The sequence below is a fragment of the Eumetopias jubatus genome, unplaced genomic scaffold, assembly GCF_037043125.1.
Source record: "Eumetopias jubatus isolate StellerSeaLion01/CBP00866 unplaced genomic scaffold, mEumJub1_p1.0 scaffold_5, whole genome shotgun sequence".
Taxonomy (NCBI): domain Eukaryota; kingdom Metazoa; phylum Chordata; class Mammalia; order Carnivora; family Otariidae; genus Eumetopias; species Eumetopias jubatus.
This window is the reverse complement of record NW_028274811.1, coordinates 59,281,217-59,300,365: the sequence shown is the minus strand read 5'-3', so window position 1 is coordinate 59,300,365 and position 19,149 is coordinate 59,281,217. Positions and strand designations below refer to the sequence as shown.

The 19,149-nt window shown below is 47.3% G+C and overlaps 1 protein-coding gene across 10 annotated transcripts in view; it reads left to right on the top strand.

Moving 5' to 3' along the window:
• LHFPL2 (LHFPL tetraspan subfamily member 2) overlaps window positions 1–19,149 on the top strand; it is a 154,354-nt gene that overhangs the window by 97,008 nt on the left and 38,197 nt on the right. The window contains exon 1 of one of the 10 annotated variants that reach the window (XM_028114449.2): window positions 9,138–9,389. The exons of the other annotated variants lie outside the window; for them this stretch is intronic. The gene's annotated coding sequence lies outside the window, so the exon portion shown is untranslated. Of the gene's footprint in view, window positions 1–9,137; window positions 9,390–19,149 lie in introns of those variants that run through there. 10 annotated transcript variants of the gene reach the window in all.

Below are 19,149 nucleotides of genomic sequence, written 5' to 3'. Positions count from 1 at the left end.
GTTTGTGTAGAAGTTGTGAGTGGAGGTAAGGAAAATGCCCTGCCTGGCTGTGCAGTTTCAGGTCTCTATTCCACCAACCCACATCCTGGGATGCTGATGTGGCCAGCTTGTCCAGAGACGACCCCCCCCGCCCCTCAGGGACTACAATGCCTCCTTCCCAACCTAGATGACAATGCAGAGGGTCTGAAAGGTCTCCATTTCTCAGGGAAGTAGGATAGTCAAAGGTGATGGGAAAGTCAGTTAACAAATATTTGTTGAGCACGAGCTGTGTTTCATGATAGCAATAACCACCTTTATCGAGTGCATAGATATGCTAGGCACTGTGCTGAGCACTTCACACTCTGCCGTTTATTCCCCCCAGTAACTGAGCAGAACACTGAGTTAAGTGCTTCCTCTGATTTCACAGAGGAGGAAACAGGCTCAGAGGGGTTAGCGGCTTGCCCAGGGTCCTCACGCTGCTCCTGAGTGGCATTGCCAGGAATTTGAAGCAGGCTGCAGACTTAGGGCTCATGCTATTGAGGTCGTGTTTGCTGGTGTGTGCTTGGTGCTGGGCACAAGACAGCAGAAAGGATTTGTAGTGTGTGGTTGCAGGCCTCAGGCAGCCTGTGGATCTCCAACAGGACAGGAGCTCTATGAAGGGGCAGCTTACACTGCAGTGCTCCTTTCCTGTGGGGATCATGTGGGGAAAGGGAAAGTGTGCCAAAGCAGATGTGGCTGCTCATCATCAGGACTAGTGAAAAGGGTTGAATGTGAAGGTCGGTGTCATGGGCACCTGTTCTTACTGACTTGGGAAACATGACAGTCTCCATTGTGGTATAGTCACATACTCAGGTAGGCCGCATGAAGGAGTGGAATAGGCTATGAGGCTCTGAGGCTCTGGAAATGTTGGAATAGACATGGGAACCCCAGGACCCTAGACCAGGGGTAGCAAGTGTATCTCACTTTGTGGACCCACATCAGGTACTGCTTCCGCCAGTGCTTCTCACCATGTGCGGGTCACCTGGGGTCCTGCTCCAGTGTACATCCTGATTGAGGAGTTCTAGGGGAGGGTTCTGAGGTTCTACAGGAAGAGGGGCTCTGTTGAGAAGGATTCTAAGGCAGTATCTAGGCTCAGTGACAAAAAGCACTGTGGTGAATTAGTGCCATCTACTGTGAGCTAAGGAAAGGCAAATGGCCTGACATATTTGCCATCCCTGTAGTACACCAGGATAGTAAGGTAAATTAGCTGTTTATGGTCACTTCCAGATCCCCCTAAAAAGTCAGAATTTGAGAGCGCAGCAAGCTCAGAAGCTTTTGATACTACATCCTTCTTGGGCACGCTCCTCCATATAAGAAAAACTTGGATCCATCTCTCTATCATCTGGGAATTTGGGATTAGACTATTACGGTTTCAACTTGGGTGGGATAAAAGGAGAGTTAACTGATTGGCTTTCCTTTTTTTCTGCTGTATTTGGAGGGTAAAAAATATGTCTTGCATATGTTGGTGTTCTGTTACTTCCACGTGGCCTTGGCGTCCCTTCAGCATGGGGTCCGTGGTGGGAGGAAAGGGTGGGTGCTGAGGAAATTGCTTTGAGCAGAAGTCATCTTGTTTCCATTCACTAAGAGCTGTTCTTGGAGCCCTCTCCAGGTCCCCTGCCCGTGCTGCATGCCCTCGGAACTGTATGCCAGGAAACAATATGATCTTTCTAATTGGACAAGTGGGAGGAGAGGGACTGGGTGAGCCAGGATGGGCTGGCAGTTGACGCTTAAAAATAGATCTTTTTCCTCATGAATAAACCACTTTGGGGGGACAGAAATGCCTCACACATTTCTAACCACCCCAGACAAGTCAACAGAGGAGGCCAGTGGGGCAGGGTGCAGCCAGGAGGGCCTGCAGAGTGGGGTGGCCATGGCGACTTGGCCCCTTGGAGAAAGCCTCAGTGGCCTCCAGGGAGCATGGGCTGCTCTCAGATCTGAGACCACAGTGTATGTTTGAGTAGAGGATGGCCGGGGGAGTGTGGAGGTGGGAGGAGAAAGGCCTGGGAGCAGTGCTTCTTACACTTTAGTGTGCCTGTGAGTGTTCAATACAGATTCTGATTCAGGAGGTCTGGCTGGGGTCCAGGAGTCAGCATTTCTTTCTTTCTTTTTTTTTTTAAATTTTATTTTATTATGTTATGTTAATCACCATACATTACATCATTAGTTTTTGATGTAGTGTTCCATGATTCATTGTTTGCGTATAACACCCAGTGCTCCACGCAGAACGTGCCCTCTTTAATACCCATCACCGGGCTAACCCATCCCCCCACCCCCTCCCCTCTAGAACCCTCAGTTTGTTTCTCAGAGTCCATAGTCTCTCATGGTTTGTCTCCCCCTCCGATTCCCCCCCCTTCATTTTTTCCCTTCCTATTATCTTTTTTTTTTTTTTTTTAACACATAATGTATTATTAGTTTCAGGGGTACAGGTCTGTGATTCAACAGTCTTGCACAATTCACAGCGCTCACCATAGCACATACCCTCCCCAATGTCTATCACCCAGCCACCCCATCCCTCCCACCCCCCATCTCTAGCAGGGAGTCTGCATTTCTAGTGAGTTCGTGGGCAATACCGATGCTTCTGTTCCTGGGAACACACTTTGAGTGGCAAAGGGTTGGAGTCCACTGTGATCTTCAGGCCTCTGAGGAAGGGTGAAGGTGCACAGATGGGGGAGTTACCCCACTCCGTTTTGATCATCTTGTATTTGGCCTACGCTAAGTAAAAGACCAGTGTTTCAACAGCTGCTGCTGGTCATACTGACGATGTTTCCCTGGCCTGGTGGTGGTGGTGACGCCGCTTTACCCTAACAGCAAGATTATGAGTGTGTTGTGTAGTATAATTTTGCTGGTAAAAAATGCATCTATTTGGTCAAACTCTGACCACTGTAGATGTAATGACTAATTCAGTAAAGCGCAAACCTGCACTAGTTGATGTATATGGAGACTCTTCTTATAAATAATGGAGCAGACTTTACCAAAATTGTAAGGGCAAAAGAATAGCCCAGACACTGAAGCTGTGAGGTTAAAGTCATTTTGATCATTTTAAAGCCTTTATGAGCAGATAGGTAGTTTGCAGGGTGGCAGGGGAATAAGACCACTCCTTGAGAGACCAGGATTCTGTGTCCATCTGTAGGAGAATGAGTATGACAGGCCCTGGTTGAGGTTGGGGGGGGAAACTTGGGCTGGCTGTATAAGCTGTTGGAGTTTCTTCCAGAGGCGAGGAGAAAACTGCACTCCTCTGTCTCCTTGAAAGACTTCCTTGGTGGGGGGCGGGGGGGCGCGTCTTTTTGCTGGGGCCTCTGGCTGACTGGACGGTAGAGGCAACAACAGTTGGCAGAGCCCTACCCAGTTTCCACTTGAATACTGCCATGCCTCCCCGCCCCCCCGTGGGAGTTCATCTCCAATGCTGTTGCGGGCCACCGCCACACACCCTGGGATCGCATTTGGCCCCTGGGCTGTTTTCGGTCTATAGCATTGGTCTCTTTTTGGCACGGGCCCCTGAGGAACTGCAGTGACATCTGGCTGCAGAAGCCGTGACTGGGTGATCTTCACAGAAGGAAACACGGTGAACTCCCTTTGCGTGGGTCTTTTGAGTGACTCCCACTTCCCTGAGGCAGAATGCCTAAGTCTCTTCCAAGGGTACGAACAGCCAGTCTGATTATTAAAACTCTGAGGCCAGTAGGATCCAGCTTGTGATTTTGATTGTATTCTAGAGATTGCTTTCGGTTTGTGTCGGAATCCAGAGCCCGTTGTCATGTGGAAATGGTGTAGTCAGGCCTGTGGAGGAGCCCACAGCCGGCCCATCCTGGGGATGAGGGACGGCGGTCATGATGTGCCTGTGGTTAGTGCATGGGAGTTCCACAGACATCCCCAGCCAGGCTTGGCGGGAAGCAAGCACTAGACCTCCCTTGCTTCCTCTCCAGGGGGCTCCGGGGGCGGGAAGACATCAGTGAGTGGGTGGGGTTAGGAATTTACAGGCAGAGCTGGGGAACCCAGATTGGGTGGGAGGGCTGGCTGGGAGGAGCCCCTGTGGATGGCTTCTCTCCCCTGGCTGTTGGCTCTGGGGGGAAGGGCGCCCTAGATCTTTGCACTTCTCGATCTCCCCCTCTACCCTTTGTGAGGAACTGGAGCAATGAGACAAGCTGGGGCTGAGCCTGAGATGGGGGGGGGGGTCCTTGCACCAGAGAGGGTTTTTTAGGATTATCTTTATCTCTGTTTACCCCACAGTGATTCACTCAGGGTCAGAGTTCAGTGGAAAGTTAGGGGCCCCATGCACTTGGATGCTAAGCATGGTGTTCCAAGTCAGAGCTGTCTCTGATTCCTTGGCAAAACCACTTCTTTATGTCTCACCTGTGATATGTGCTAAGGTTCAGATGAAGCCTCATTTCCTTTTGTGGGAGACAAAGAACTAAAATGAAATGGGGAGCAGTCCTGGGACACTGGAAAATGGGGTTTCTTCCCAGTTACTCCTAAGAAATTGATGGTTTTTCTTCCTACATTCCAGCAAACTTGTTCAACTTGAAACAAAAATGCTATTAAAGCTTTTAAGTTTTGCCATGGACTTACAGTACAGGGCAAAAAATAATATCCTAAGATTTGAAAAGCTTAAGTTGAGGCGGCTGTATGATTTTGGCAGTGTTTCTCTAAGTGAAATCCCTGGGCCTCGTCACGGCCCCTACCTCTCCTATCCCGGGTTGGCAGGAGCAGGGAGTTTTGCCGGAGCCAAGGAGGGGATGGTGAAGGCCTGACTCGGAAGAGGGGGCCCTGGGCTTCAAGGGTGCCCTGGGGGCCAACGCTTAGGCCACTGCTCCCCAAGGATCTGCAGCCGGCTCAGTAACATGGGAAGTAGGGAAGATTGACCCCACATCTGGAGTTCTGCCTTTATGTTCCTGTTTTGCTTTGAATCTGAAGGATGGTCAAGAAAAGAAAACCGAGCAGTCGCAACGTGAGTGAGTCAGCACCAGGGATGGGTGAGGCTTGAGGACAGGGAATCACTGAGTCATGGACATTAGAGCTGGGAGGGTCTCTTGACAGTTGGCTTTCTAATGATCTCATTTGGGCAGGAACCGGCAGAGGCCCTGGAAGAGCAAAGCAACTTGCCCAAGGACACACAGCTGGCTGGGGGAGCATGTTGCTGAACTCACAATCCAGTGCTCCCTTCTCTGCACCATTATGCCTCCCAGGATCCCACTGACTTCCTGTTCCTCTCTGCGGCCCCCAGCACACTGCTGGGTCCAAGCCCACGAAGCTGCCCTTGCCTGTTGTTTTAGCCTTTGGCTCCTAGGAGCTGCTTCTGCTTTCCTTCTAGGAGGGACTCCAGATCTCAGAGATTCCCCCCCCACCTTGTACCTTGTGGGGGCATGGCGGCCAGCAGCATCATCCAGCCCTTCCCTTGGCTCCCTCCTCCCCCTCCGCCAGCATCTAGTGTCACATGGTGGTGTGGCCACAGCTGCACAGCTTCTCCTTTCGAGGCTGCCATCTGGGGTGCTGCTCTTCGGAGTTGTCCAGAAGGGCTGTGGGGGGAGCCGCCCTGCCAAGGCTCACAGCTGGAGCGGGGGTGTCTGCACACCCTCAGGGCTGGGGAGAGCTCAGGGAGCCTCCAGTCTTTGTTCTAACAGCCGCCTTGGCGTGGGGTACCCCCCCCTTTGCTTTCTGAGAGCCATGGCTTAAAATCTGAGAAGTGCCTGCAGGTTTGGAGGTGAGCAGTGGACCTCAGGTTTATAAATTTAATAAAACAGCTTTAGTTCTAGGAATGAAAAGAAACAATTTTAGGTGTTGATAAATGCTTGGCAGAATTCTCTTCCTCTTTTCAGAGCTGATCCTGCAGATTAAGGTTTTGGCACATGGCTTATTACTTAACAACCCACACAAGCCAGGAGAAATGTTAAATGACGCTTTCCTTTCTTTTCTTCTGCTGAAAAGGGGGCTCTGACCTTGGAATAGGAGCCTTTAGTTCCTGCACTGACATCTTCCTAGCCAGAGAGGGCTTTCCCTCTCTGTTTCCTTTGTTCAGGGAGATTGAAAGATTATACTTTTACTTACCTCCCTCACGACCCCCCCAGGCCCCACACCTCGCACCCCTGCTCCCACAGTGTTAGCAGTACGTTTACAAACGAATGCCGATTTTTCTTCTGATTTATTCTCCTATATATTTGTCACACATCTTCTAAGGAATGTCACCAGGCACCGCTTTGTTCACATGGTTTGAATTACTGCCATACCTGATGGAACAAAGCTTCATTTGTTTAAGAATATAATTTAAAAATATGTTAAGGCTTAATGTTCAGTGTTTCCTGATATATCTTCCATATGGAGGTGTTACTATTTTGTGGGGAGCGCAATATCAGGAATGTGTGAGGCGTCTTCTAAAGTTTTGGTTTTTGAAAAGATGACTGTCCTCAGGTGAACCTATGTTACTTTTTGCTGCAGTTGAGCAGTGAAGTCCCAAAGGCCCGAGGCGGCCACGGGTTTCGGTGTCCGGGAGCCCGTTGGTGCGGATGGAAGTAGACTCCGTAAAGGAGAGGATGGGAGCAGAGTCTCTGAGGGCCCTCGGTGCACTGCCCAGCCTCCCCGAATTGGGCTCTCGGGGCACTGGGGGCTTGGCCTGTCTCCGTGGCCACAGGCAGGGGCCCCTCACCAGTGGGGAAGCATCTCCAATCCCCACCCTTGCCTGATCTTTGCCTCCGATTACTCGGGAGGCCAGCACGTGGACTTCCTAATAGTAAGCCGACACTAGAATCGTTTGGATGGAAACACTGGTGTTTCAGTTAAGATGGAACGAGAAGTATCAGAGATGTTGGTGTATCTCTTCAGAACAGTCCCATTTAAATGAAGGCGTTGGTTTTATCACTGTGATTAGCTTTTTTTTTTTTTTTAAGTATTCCTAGTCTACCAGTTGAGAACTGAATTTATCAGTTAACTGAGGCCTGCTTACAGTGCTTTAAGCAAACTAAGAGTTGCGTTGTTTTCAGGTAATAAAGAATCCTGAGACGGGCTGACCAGGATGTGAGCTGCATGATGTTGTCACGGATGCAGGTGCCTTCTCTCCTGTTGCTCCGCAGCCACCAGGGAGGGGCATGTCATCCTATAAGTCCCCACTGGAGCCTTCATGGTCACTTTCCCCAAAGGGGAAAAGCTAGTATCAAAGCTGAGTCAGGTCCCTTGTTCTTATCAGGTTTTTTTCCCTTTTTTTTTTTTTTTTCAGTTTCATTGAGGTATAATTGACAAATAAAATTATAATAAATTTAAGGTTACAATGTGATGATTCCCACCACCAAGTTAATGAACACATCCACCGCCTCACATGGTTACTTTTGTGTGTATGTGTGTGTGTGATAGAGCAGATCCTTTTAAATAGCTTTCCCAGAAACATCTCCCCATCTTGTCCATTTAAGTCTCATTGGCCAACCCGTCTGCAAAGGAAATGTAGATTTTTTTTTTTTTTTAAGCTGGACACACTGCCACCCCCCATAAGGTACGATTTCTTTCAGGGCCAGGAATACGGTAAGGCAAATAAGACACTCACCTTTGTGCAAAATTTAAGGGTACACCAAAAAACCCAGTAATTAAGATAAGTGATGTTTTAATGCAATGTTACAGTGCCATATTTGGAGCCTAAAGTAAAAGGAAAAATTGGTAATGCTGACCTGGTCTTTATTTAAATTTTATTTTGGTTTATTGTGGATTTTGAAATTGATTTTACATGATAACATATTAAAATATTTTTTATCACGATTAATCAGTTTTTGGCATCCCCTTAAATTTTGCGCTCAAGGAGAGTGTCTTACTCTCCTCACCCCAGTTTCTGGTCATCGGTACTCCGAGCAAAGAAGAGGAGAATGGATATTGGGTAGAAACCTGGCAGTCTCTGTCAAGGAAAAATTACCTATTGCTTATTCAAGTCCTTACCCACAGCTGACTGTGAAATGAGTCAACTTGTGGTTGAGGGGACACCGTTGGCAGGCAGGGCTGTGGGGGCATTATTCCTACCACACAAGAACTGCTCAGAAACAGCCCCAGTCCCGTGGGAGTCACCTTGAAGTAGCATCTTCGTATCTGCACGTGAAATTTTCGGGAGGGTTAGGTGCAGTTGGTAACCAAGGATGAGTCCGTGTGAGTGTTATGGTCAGTTTGGGGTTCATGCTGTAAAAGTGGTTAATAATGTCTGGCCCAATTAAGTACAAAGTCAGCAACCATGGAGCTGGAACTTCCCAGAAGACTGACTCAACATCTTACCAGTAGCTCTAGAACTCAGGGCACATGATCTCATTAAATGATGGGTCCTTATCAGGGGAGGGATTAATGAAGACATTGTATCAGGATGAAACTCTCCAGCTCCCAGTTCCCTGTGTAGACATACCTCTCGGAATGATTCCTTATCTTTCAGCTTGGTTTCATGTGGACCTTAATGGTTATGGCTTTCCCCACAAAGGAGTATTGGAGAAACAGTAGACTAAGGCCACATATGTACACAAAACCAAAATCACTTAATTTGCTGTTTTTAAGTCCTAATGATGTAATTTGATCAAAGAGTTAGAAACTGGGGGTAACTTTTAACAATCACTTGGTATTTCAGAGAAGCCCATTTAAAATTTAATGACAAAATTATTTGTAATCTTAGAAAAGTTCCTATGGATGGTATTTAGCTATGAATTGGAGTGCCCTTGAGTAATTATACTAAAAGTAAAGTGCTTATTGGATCTTATGGCTTGACTTAGTATCATTAGAAGGAATAACATGATAATCTCTCTTTTTGATAATGCTTCTGATGTAGACAAAATGGCATCCAAACAGTCTACTGTACTGGGGTTTAGTTTCTTTTTTCCCTTTCTTCTAGTTTCCAGAAATTAAACCTCAGGTACATTTTATAAATCATTTTTACAAATCGTTAAATGAGTGAATACCTAGAACAAAAAGACAAGTGCTTTTGGAAGAGCTGCTACATTTATAAGGCAGATTTTTACAAGGATGTTACAAAACATTTTGTGGCTATGATTCATACCTTGGTGCTTTCATAAATTCTTGCACTGCACAAATTCATGATTCAGTCTGTCAGATGATTTCCCTTCTTGAGAATATATAGTATTTTGAAAATTCAGTGATTTGTTTCACAAATCCTCTCACCTGTCTCCATGTGTAATGCTTTCTGCTTTTAAACCTGTGAGCATTTAGGCATCCAGCTCCATGGCGGGGCTCCATCCCACATGAAACCCTGCCTACACACCACGCAACACTTTTCTGAGGCCGTCTGAAAGCTTCATGCTTCAGGGAAAAGTGCTGGAGTTTATCAGTTCTTTCCAAACTTTCACAGGAATGCTGTGGCAATTGAATGAGGTCACCAGGAAAAGTACTTTTCAGTCCTTATAGGATTCCAGGTATTGGTATGAGTAAACTTTTTTTTTTTTTTGGTATGGGTAAACATGTAATTTTAAGGTATGAAGGTACTTGCCTTTGACAGGGCTATGGTAATTGACATTTGGTTGGTTGTGTCCAGTTGAAGAACACATTTCTAAAGTAGTTCTTCAAGTTATGTTAACATGACACTGGTTAAAATAGAAGTATTTGGTCGTCAGTATTTATTAGCACTTTTTGAGTGTGAATGCTCTCTCTTGGATGTTGGAGGGAAAGGTCTGTGTTTATTGATTTGCTTACATGGCCTGGAGCTCAGCGACCACCTCTGTAAAGAGGGTTTGGAAGCCGTGTGGGAGCCCGGCAGCCGGGCACGCATGGTATGCAACATGGCGCCTGTTGACCTGTAAGGCCTGTTAGCCGTGGCTGCATCGGCATAGTCTACGGCACGCAGTCTGAGAGCATCACGTAGGGAGTGTGCAGACTGAGTTGGGTTGAGGCAGTCTGTCTTATAGGTGTATTTTAACTCAGAAGCCACAGCAGACACAGATCTGTAGCAGAATGCCCACATGAAGTGCATTGGTTCAAACCTTTCAGGATTTTGTTTCTGGGAGCACAGTCACCCTAGAGGGAGATCGAGTTTTAGACAGACGGCTGTGGTTCAGAGATCAGTTGTAATCAATGGAAAGTCCTGGCCGCTGTCAGACTCAGAAAATGGAGACAGAGGGTTACGAGAGCAGAGAAACAGGAGAAAGGAAAAGCTGAGACTGGTGAATATTGGATGTCACTCTTCCTGACCCCAGCTCCTGCCCATAGTCTGCTCTCTTCAGGACCCAGAACTGGAATCGTTGCTGACTTCACGTTCTTAGCCGGGCAGCTCAATAAACATTGTGTATGTGAACAAATAAAGCTAGGGTGGGAGGGTGCTGGGAAGCAGATAGCTGATTTTTCCAGTTAAATGACATTTTTCAGTTCCTCTTGTGATGGGAAAAACTGTTGTTATAAGGAAATTTGAAAATTGCACAATATTTTTTCCTTTCTTTCTCTGTCAGTGAGGTAAAATCTAAAATCCTCCCTTCCTTCGCTCCGCTAGTACAGTGAAATTGACCATCTAGATCCCTTTCCAGGCAGAGACATTTTATATAAAATTTGTAAACACAGAAGGGTCAGGTGGAAATAACAAGGCAGGACACCAATCCAAATTTCTGATCCTTTTGAATCAAAAATTGTCCCAAGCGGTGGAGGCGGACTGTGCCCCCAGGAGGCGATCCACATGGCCATTTCTTAGCCTTCTGCACTTCTGAGCTCTGGATGACTTCTCATTTGAACTTTTGAGAAAAAAAAAAAAAAAACACCTCATCAGCCTGAGAGCTGCCCCAAAACTTGATCTTGGTTCCTGATTTCCAGACAGAACTGAGTTTAAAACCTAGTAACTGGGTCCGTTTGTTTTTCTGTCTCCAAGCTGTTTGGCCCCATGTTAGTCCTCCCAGCCAAGGCAAGAGAGGGACACTTAGTTACTCAGATGGAACACTGACAGGAAGAAACTATGGAAATGGGGACTTGACAAAATGTTGGCTGGGGAAGTCCAGTTCTCCTCCAAGCAGGGCTAAATGTTTCCCAAATTAATTCTGACGAAGTGAGTTTAGCATTCTACTTTCGGGAGTTTGTCGAAATGGCTTAGGATATTTTAAGTTAACTATTTATTTGTTGCCTGTTTTTCTCATTTCTAACCTGTACTATGTGTTGGATACTGTACTTACGTCAAATATTTTGCTTTTTAAATTGCGCTGTAGAAGTTTTAATCTTACACAAATTACCCTGGAATGTAAATGCCATGTGATGTCTTTGATGGGATGCTGGGGTCAAATGGAGGGCACTGTGTGGCCTTCCTTCAGGAAAGAATGGAGGGTTGTCTTTGTTTTCCTCATTTGGTTCTTAGAGTGCATTCAGCTGACAACAACATAATAGTATATCAGTGTAAAACATCCCTCGCCTCCACTGGGTTTTTGAGTGGACAAAACTGAGGCTCAGATCATGGATGTGTGGGCACATTGTTGAATGTTAATGCACACAACCCTCCACGCTGGGCACAAGCCTACTACTATTCTGGGTTATTCAGTTTACTTTAATGAGAAAAGAAAAAACATGGTGCATTTGAATGACATAGTAGATCCCTGTGTGTCACCGAGATACATGCGAAACCCAGGTCAGAAAATAGGCAGTGAAGGGGGTCTTTGACCACATACTTCTAAGGCTTTGTCTCCCAAAGAAAGGCTCGGTTGTGTTTTTGAATGGTTAATTAGAAGATATCTCTAATTTAGTGTTGCATTCTCTGTGAGTCAGATGACTGTTTTAAACAGCTTCTTTCAGACTCCAGCTACTGGATAAAGTCACTATGGCCAAACCCGAGGACGCTTGGATGCTGGTTGACTCTGTGCTTGCGTTCTGATTCTCCCATTCAAAGCCAGGCTGTGCGGGAAGCAGAGGCCGTGCTGGCTGAGCAGGAGAGGTGCTTTTGGTTTTCGGGCACGCGCGCGCGCGTGTGTCCGTGCCTGTGTGTGTGTGTGTGTGTGTGTGTGTGTCTGCATGCGTGCGTGCGTGTCTGTGTGTGTGTGCGCGCGTGTGTGTCTGTGTCTGCGTACGTGCGTGTCTGCGTGCGTTGTGTGTGCGTGCGCGTGTGTGTGTGCGTGCGCGTGTGTGTGTGCGTGCGCGCGCGCCTGTGAGCAGAGGTGCTGGAGGTGGGCTGCAGTACCAGCAGCCCGTCATGGCTGCCCTCAAAGCCGGTGGACCCTCGGGAGGCCATGGGGGCTCTGCCAACCTCTGCAGCAGGCCCCACGGCACTGACGGGAACAAGCGGTGAGACTGCTCTCGGCCAGAGTCTCCAGGGCTCACACCTTCCTGCCTCCTTGGTGTCTGTCCTCCTGGCTGCTTCGACTTAGGACGTCCCCTTGGTCTCCCAGTGACCACCTTTAACTGTTTAGGTGCTCATTCTTAACCATCGTACCCACATCCCAGATTTCTGTTTATTTTAATTGGTGGCCCAAGTAGTTTTTTGAAGGCGTGAAGTTTTACCTTTTCCGCTTTGTGTCAGGTTATCTGTCTTTGGTACATAGCACTTTTTCCATTTCATTTCTTTTCTCTTTATTCTTCCCCCGCTTTCATCCCAAAAGGAATGAAAGCAATTTGATTTCCATCAAGGTTAGTATTAATAAGTGGTTGTGTTTCTAGCATACTTGCCATAAGTGCCCTCGTACAGACTGTTCAGATATGAGTTCTACGGGCGGTTTGTCTTACCTTATGGCCAAATGAGTGATACGCTTGATTCTGTCTTCCAAAGTCATGGGTCTGTAGCTCTCTTCTTCAACCACTGTCACTGCTATCATTTACTGAGTTTGTATTAGGTGCTGGGTTCTGTGCAACGCATTTTGTGTGTATTTTCTCATTTAATCTTCATATCAACCCTGTGAAATAGGTAGTATCATCCCCATTTGATGGCTGGGGAAATTGAGGCAGAGGGAGGCTATTACTTGCCCAACTTTATTCTGCTAGCATGTGCCATAGCTAGGGCTTGAACCTCACCTCAGTCTAGATCTTGTGCCTTAACTACTAGTGGGTACCTTCTAGAGCAAAATTGTTACTCAGGGGCATTTGGCAGTATCAGAGGACACTTTTTATTGTCACAACTGGGAGAGTGCTCCTGGCATATAGTGGGAAGAGGCTACATCCTACAACCTGCTGACAAAGAATTATCCAACCCCAAATGTTAAAGGTGCTGAACTTGAGAAACCCTGTTGTAGTTAGAGCAGAGCATTTAGGTTTAACAGTTAAGGGCCACCTTCCAAGTGATGCTGTGAAATTTCAGTTACTTCAAGAAATATTCCTTGTTTGCAGAGTTACTCAACAGGGAGAAAAAAATATATAACTGTTTACAGGGAAAAAATATTTCATGAAATTCCTAACTTATGAAATGCAAAGGATTTCTAACAATTCTTATACCTCTGTTGTGTTACAGTTACTGGAACATAATTCTCTCACATGGAGAATTATGCTGGCCATTTTCTCTTTGGATCCTCTTACAGGCTTAATGCACATGGGTTCTCTGCTATGTGTCAGCAGGAAATTTTAAAATTGTGAAATTTACCATGTCGGCCTTGTTTGGTCCCATGGGTGGGTGCAGCTCTTAGGACTTCACAGACCACGCCCCCCCAAACCCCGCGGACCAGCCACGGGCCGAGGGAGCGTAGTCTGGGTGCAGGGTGAGCCAGGCTCGAGTTTCTGTGTGAACGAGGCTGCATGAAGGTTCTGTGTAGATTTGCCTTAATCACAACCGTCTGTTTTCGTGTTCCGGTCATGTGCTCAGCCCCTCTGCTCCTCAGGCAAAACCGAGCGTTCCCAGTTGGAGAAGTTTAAGGTCTTCCTGTTTGTCTGAGAGCGAAAACGTAGACATCTGTGCATGGTCCAGCTCATTTCCTTCCCTGCAGCCCTCTCCCCACGCCCCCCAGCCGCATCTGCAGCACTGTATTGTTCCCATTCTTCCTCATCGTGACCTTGTGCTGACCGCCCATTCGTTGTAGTGACTCCTCAGATAAAGTACTCCTTGGGACTTTTTTTTCCTTTTAATTAAATGCTTGGGGCTGGCAAATTGAGGATGTAGCTAAAATGCAGTCAGTGCACGACATTCTGAAGTATAAATCAGACCACAGTGAGACTCCCTTTCATTCCTGCTCAGCGATCTCCTTGCTGCTTTTTAGGATAAAATGTTTATTTGGTAGGATGTGAACGGCACTGTCTGCCCCTGGTCTCTGCTGACCACGGCCACCCCCTGTGACCTCTCTCCGTCATGCCTTCCGGGACACACGGTCCCCTCATTCTTCCCCCTCGGACTGCTCCTTGTCTCTCTGGCCGTTTCCTCGGATCCCCAGGGTACATCCCCAGTGTCCCTTACTCTGGTTGCTCTTAGATCTCCTCTCAGCGCCTGTTGTACGTCCACAGAGATCTCAGGTTCTTCTTGACCCAGACTAGATGCACGGGCTTGCCCCACATGTCCCTCCTTCCGTATTCTTACACCAAGGAATGGAAGCGTTCAGGTGGTTGGGCAGCAATCTGGGAGTCATCCCGGACTCCCTTTTCCCAACAACCTCCATACTCCGTTAGGCAGGTCCCTCTCCAACCTGCCCCTCTCTCCACCGTAGCACAGACTCTGAGCTGTTCCCACCCGGCTCGCTGCAGGAGTTTCCTCACTGGCCTCTGGTAGGCCATCACTGCAGCACAGATCCCTCTGCCTGGCCGCAGTCTGTGGGATCTGGGGCCCAGCTGCACCCTTGGAACCATCCTGGTGATCGCCAGCTCCCCTCAGACCCTGAGTGCACCTCTGCATGCATGCGTGCAAAGTGCACACACAGACACACTCAGGACACGTGTGTTCCTTCCTTTTAGTCGGCCTAACCCTTGCAGGTTTCCTGGAGGTGATCTTCTAAAATGCAGACCTGATTTTGTCACTTTTATGCTGAAATTATTCCAGGGGCCCCTCTTCATAATGTATAGGACAAAGTTCAAATCCCAGACCTATCCAGCACCTCGCTAGTTGGTTCCTGCTGTCTTTTCCTGTCATGTTGTTCCCTGCACCCCCCCTTTGTGTCCCAGGACATGAATGTGCTAGTGCTGTTCCCCATGGCCTCATCAGCCTCCCAGTGAGCACAGTGCACCCTCTTCACTGACAGCTCGGTGCTGGGCCCCCCGCTGACCTTCCCCTCCCCCCACGAGCCCGTGACCACTTTGAGGAAGAGGGCTAATCAGTTCGGTGTCCCAGCCCTGGCGCAGCCCCGGGCCCATGAACAGTCTTACAAAGTTAATATTGACGGTGTGTCAATAGAACCTTTCACTCTCAGAAATGAGATCAATTCACCCCTTGGTTCCGGGATTGGCTGCCTGGTTTCTGAGGAATGGCCACTACCGACCAGACTGCTACAACTTCTCTTTCTTTCTGATGAGGAAACTGGGGGACTCTTGTCCCTAATTACATTGTATGTTTTATATAAGTCGCAAAGCTCCCAGTTTTCTCAGTCACATCCATTGATGCCCCCTTCCTTCCTCTCCTGAAAATGTCCCACGTGGTCAGGAGCTCCTAGGGAACTTAGCAGGAAGGGACAGCTTGCAGAAAGGGTTGCAAATTCCTTTTTGGGATCACACTTTATATTTACAAACTCTTCCCCTAATGTCATTTATTTTTTCCCTGAGCCAAATATAAATATGCACTTACTTTGCCAAGTGCAAGCTGCTTCTTCGAATGGTAGGTTCCACTTGCATCGGTGTTTCAGGACCAGAGGACCCTGCGCTCTGGAGCAGAAGCAGCTGAGGGCAGAGCAGTCCTGCCAGGTATACCCCCCTCTAGCCTCCGAAAACAGTATGAGTTTGACATTCAACAGAGCACGTTTGTCTCTTAAAACTACCTAAACCCGATGTGTTCTAGGAGTTTCTTTCTTGATAGAATTTGGATGAGGAAGCCAGACTCAAAGTTCATCCTAGTTCCTTGCAATCATTACGAAAAGTTCACAAATAATCCTGTCCGTGAAAAAGTGAATTTGAATGGGGAAGAGGGGGCTGTTAGAACATAGGTTAATTTTAATTCTTTTGTTTAAAATTCATCATACTAAATAGCTGGCAGATATGCCAGGATTAAATCTCATTCTCCCGTTCAGCCACCATTTCTACTTACATATGCCCCAAAACACAGGAGGGTTATCCGCCACTCTGTTTTGCTCAGAATATGAGGAGGGTCAGCATCATCCAGCCCTTCAGTCTTCCTCTCAGAAGTGTTGTTATGCATCCATCTGGGGTTATCCAACAGAAACAGGAATAACCCTCACCTTCTTTTCCCCCAACTGCAGTTTTCCCTTCGATTTACTTCCCAGCCATTATGTTCCTGATCAAACCTTATCATAGTTTGTGTCTATGCACCGCCCCCCCCCGCCCCAGTACTGCCCGCCCTGATCCACCATGGTGAGTTCTCTCAGTGGCTGGTCCTGCCCCTCGGTGGCCTGAGTCTATCTGGTCTGTTTCTTGATTCCCCTTGAGAGCAGTGAGTGTGTCTCCTCCCGCCCGTCCTGTCCTGACTCCGTGACCCACTATGTTGCTCTGCACACCTTGGACAGTCAGATCTTGCACAAGGTTGTTAGTTTCTAGAGGGAACTGTCTTGTCTTACCTCTTGAGAGCTTGAGTGCTCGGTTGCTAATCCCAGTGATAGATAAGGGTAAATAAATGCATATGAACAGAAATTCTCTGGTTTGGGAAGCTCGCAGATGAGACTCCTTGTTAAGTGCTTTAGTTTTAGCAGAGATTTAATGAGCATTATTTTCAAAGAAGGGTGAAGGAAAAAAAAATCAGGCAATATGATATTCTGGGTCCCAGGAAAAAGAAGAGCTGTTTTTGCAGAATACGGACAGTTTCAGCATTACCTCAGAAATCCATTACTTCTGTCCTGTTAGGCTTCGGGCCCTGGGTTTCTCCGCGGGGGTGGGAGGTGTTTCTGTGTGTGTGTGCACAACTCGTTCATCAGCTTCTTAGCACCCGCTCATAGCTGGCCTTCCAGACGGGCAGGACATACCATGGTGGCATAATCGGGTTTAGCCCTTGCTTTTATGAGTGGCTCCCTCTGCTAAAAGGGCATTTTGGAACAAAGGTCAGGAAGTTAGGAGGCGTGAAACTTGATGTGTTCTTTTTGGGAGTGTTGTTCTTGTTGTTGACAGAGCTTTATTTTCACAGCCATGCCGGCAGCCTGCCTGCCAATTTAGGATGTATGTGGCTGCCCGCCAAATCATTTGTCTTACCAGCACCTCTTAACCGTGGCCTTTGCTCTCTGTGATTATCATTTCTAATCAGATCATTTTTACTGAACCTTGGTAAACGATTGCCTTTGACAGCATTGGGACCAAAATGTAAAAAAAAAATTTTTTTTAATTCATCCACGATCTCACTGATAATGCCAAGGAAAATTGAAAATCACTTTACATTAACATCAGCTCAGCGGCTTCATCACCAGGGCTGTTGGGTTGGAGTGCTGAATTTTTAAACATCATTTGAATCACTTGGTTGATCATAACAAAACAAGACATTTTATTAGGTCATTAATAAGAGTACTTATCAGAAATAAGTGCCCCTGGATGGATGCAAATCAGCCTTCTGGGGCCATTTATAACTGAAGAGAGAATTACACTGCCTGACTTTAATAATTCACCAAAGAACAGAGAATAAACAGCAGCAAACATTAATTTTATAGGACAGCTTCATATGGTTTATGTTTTGAAATAAAAGGGATATGACTTTTGACTCCTGCCTGAAACTAAACTCCTTCAAAACAAGTGTCTCCTGTTGCTGGCTTCTCTAACTGCAGACTTCATATTAAGGAGCATTGGTGAATCAGCTGGTGCCCTTCCTAAAATATGTAAGAAACCAACATCTAAATACTTCAAAATGATTAGAACTTTGTATTCTATCATGTCCTCTGGCATATGGCCATGAAATTTTTCATGATCAAGTGTTTTACTTGTCTAGGACGGGTAGCAAAAGTGTCTAAGAAAGAAAGCATCCTTTTTATGACCGTGAATTTTCAGAACTGAATAAGGGTGCTTCAGTTGCAGGATCCATCTCTGAAGCTAAGGACAGGAGGGGGCCTCATTTGAAGCTGTTAGCCCAGAGACTGGAGTGGGGACTGCTCTGCTGTGTTTCCAAGAATGAGAGACACTCTGAAGTGGGAAATGAAAGGTCGGAGCTGGGTTCCTCCACCACAGGGAGAAAACAAGACCATGGGAAGAGGGAACCAGTATAGGCCATACCGTCTGACCATGGCCCTTGGACACGTGCCCGTGCGCTGCCCAAGGGCATGTCCCCCAGTCCCCGGTCTTCTCAGCACTGTGATCAAATGTGACCTTCTTTTCTGCCACCTTTTTTTTTTCCCCCCTGCGAGCTAAGTGAGGGGCATAGGGGGAGGGAGACTCCCTGCTGAACAGGGGGCTTGATCTCACCGCCCTGAGATCATGACCTGAGCGGAAATCAAGAGTCAGACATTTAACCAGCTGAGCCACCTGCGTGCCCCTCTTCTGCCACCTTTAAGCCACTGCATTTGGCATTCCTGCAGGGTCTCCCCTCTGCCATTCCCCCACAGGCTTCCCCTCTGGAAGAATAGGACTTGGGGTGCTACCTGCTCCAGGGGAGCCCCTAGTCTTGGAGAAGGTGGTAAGAGGTGGTGTGGTGCTTGAAATGACAGCCTTTTGGCACCGGAACTGACAGTGGTGATCTGCAAACCCATATCCGTCGCTTTGTGCCTGAGCTGTTGAAGCCAGGATCGCTCAGCGAGCTGTCTGCTCACAGGCCAGTTAGGCGAGAGCCTAGACCAGCACCCGAGTTTTCCCGGCTTCCTGTCTAGGGCTTTTTTCCCACCTGTTAGTGATGCTGTGATTTTTTTTTTTTTTTTTTTTTTTGTGGCCTTGTGGAGACAAAGAGCCTTTTGAGAGCAGAAAAATACATGTTGACCAACAGGATAATAATAGTAGTGGGTCCTACCACCTAATGAGTGTTTGCAGTCTTAACCTCACTTTACCTGCATGGGTCTTGTCGTCCTTTGTAACGCCCTGCGAGGTAGGTACTTGATCAGCTCTGCTTCAGAGAAGCGAACCTCGTTGTCCACAGACGCAGACTTAGTTATAGTCAGGGTGACAGCGTTGAAGGAGGATCTGGCTCCAAGCTGTATCCTTCCTGCTCTGTGACTCCTTTCACATGGAAAAGACTGG